This window comes from Saccostrea echinata, unplaced genomic scaffold, assembly GCF_033153115.1.
Source record: "Saccostrea echinata isolate AGI-Se365-2 ecotype Australia unplaced genomic scaffold, CSIRO_AGI_Sech_v1 ptg000007l, whole genome shotgun sequence".
Classification (NCBI taxonomy): Eukaryota; Metazoa; Mollusca; class Bivalvia; order Ostreida; family Ostreidae; genus Saccostrea; species Saccostrea echinata.
In genome coordinates, this window is record NW_026889756.1 from 4,474,531 (window position 1) to 4,477,092 (window position 2,562).

Genomic DNA, 2,562 nt, shown 5'->3' on the forward strand with positions numbered 1-2,562 from the left:
TGCTCCTCCGGGGGCCCAAATTGGACTAATAAACTCTTCTTGTATCTTATATAACCAGAGTACTTAGCTAGTTTTGCGTTAATTAGACATAAGACCCATATTGTGAAAAAAGGTCATTTATTCAATGGTCCTTTGAATTTAATACTGTTCGTTATCTCCATATTTAATTCACAAAAGTACATTTCTCAAAATATTGAAAACAAGTATATTTGGCATTTAGGAAATGCACCATATGATATGAGTGAAAAAATAACATAAGTTTGCACTGGTTTTGCAAAATATTTTGTCAGCAAATGGTGAAAACACCATGTCGTTGCCCTAACTGTCCTGTAATTCTTTAATGATAACGATTGAATCATTGGGCACTGTGAATTGTTGTGTTTGTCATTTTCAGTGTTGAATCCAATTTAATTATCAAACAAACATTGTAAAATAAGGGCTATAGAGTTAAAATGTTGTCTGATTATCATAGTGAAAATGCAGAAAGAACTTGTGTAATATCTGCTCTGTAAAATTATCTCAGATTTCTTAGGCTTTTTTTTCATGGACCGGATTTCTCATTTTTTTTCTTGTCTACAAAAATTTAAATAAAAAAAAATGCATGTACCCGTAGTTTTCTGATCCAGATCTAGAATCAAGACTAATGGAATGTTTTAACTTATATCGTCTAATTTGGGTCTATTTGTGTATATGGACAGAGCTACTTGAAAAACAATTGTCAAGAAAACGTGCAATTTATCCTTAAGAAATTTAAAATGAGCACATTATCATATGTAAAAATACTTATTTTGTTTAAGTGTGAAGTTTTATTCCATGTGATTTAATAGAATTTATGTTATTTAATTTTAAAATCAACGCATTTTGTAACCACGGAGCAAACTCAACAACACTGTAAAGACGTCAAAAACATACTGACATTAGGTTCTCAGAAATACTATCCCTATACATTTCACACAGTATTGCCCGATACCAGTGTACTAATTAAAATGTTTCTCTATCACCTGAAATCTGTTTTGCTAACAATTGTTCCAGTAGCATTATTTTGTTTGTCAATTATATATATATATATATTTTTTTTTCACTGCATAAGTGTGCTTTCACAAGACCAGCATCTGTAAAGCGCCAAACTCTATTCATGACGTTACTAACTTTTCAGTGTTTTTGATAAGATTTTTACAGATAATCCGTTTCCTCACAGATCACCATCGGCTAAGCAGAGTAGTCTATCATTCAAAAACCACTTGTACCATGTAAACACACATACATGGCTCGCATGACATATTTCCTTCTTCCTAGGGCATTTTCAGAGGTTTTTTTCTGGAGTTTTCCGGAATACAACACAAAATTGTATTGTTAACTGCTGCTCCGTGACCTTCTACGACGTCATTTTTTTCCCTTTTTTCAATGAGGACTACGTATCTTTTGAAATTGATTTCTTTTCAAAGAAGCAAAATATTAAGTTATAATTTGGAATCAGAAACGATTAAACAATTCTTAATATAAACCTGTAGAATTTTTTTCCGTTTTTATGTCATTTTACAGAAGATATGACTTCAGATATTATTCAGTGTCTTGATTGTAAATTACAAAATTTTGATCTGCTCCGTGATCCGATTTTCGTATTTTTAAAGTCTAAATAAGTTTGAAATAATTAAACCTCGATATTTTAAAATTTTTTAATACACATCATTTAAATTTACTATTGAAATATTTCTTCCAAAATTTGGATATAATATGACGTTCGGTAAAAAAGTTATGACGGTAGTCCAAAAACTTTTCGAACAACCTTCGTACTTCTTCCTCTTCTTTGTTGTTGTTGTTGTTGTTGTTAAACTTAGTAATGAAATTAAACTTTGTGTTTAGTACAAGTAACAATCAAGATGCGTTTGTGAAACACTGATGCATCCGTATGGCAGCTTATGGCGAAGGTTAACGTTTCTCAAATTCAAGTTAAACTCCAAGGTCAAGAGATCGCAAATGTTGTTACCCAAAGAAAGGACTTGTGTCAATGAATTTACCTGGTAGATATGAAAGCCAAAGCACCAACCATCAAAAATTTTGGTCAAGTTTAATGTTTTCTAAAATTGGTTCAAACTCCAAGGTCAACCTCAAATGGTCAAAATTAATTGTACGCAGTGGAAGACCTTGTCATAAGAAATACACATGCAAAATGTAAAAGCCCTAGAACCATAGTTATGGCGAAGAATAAAGTTCTTCAAAAGTAGGTCAAACTCGAAGGTCAAGGTAAAAAGGTCAAAACTGTTGGTATCCAGATGAAGGTCTTGTCACAAGGAATATCTCGTTGTAATTTGAAAACCTTGTGCTAACTGGTTAAAAGTTATGGCCAAGTTTAAAGTTATTTTAAAAAGTGGGTCAAACTCTAAGGTCAAAGGTCAAAAATATTTACACCAATGAGAAGGACTTATTAAGATTAATACACATGTGAAATATGAAAGACCTAGCACCAACTGTTCAAAAGTTATGGCCAAGGTTAAAGTTTGGTAAATTTTTTGCTAAGGTGGATCAAACTCCAAGGTCATGCCCAAGAGATCAAATATGTTG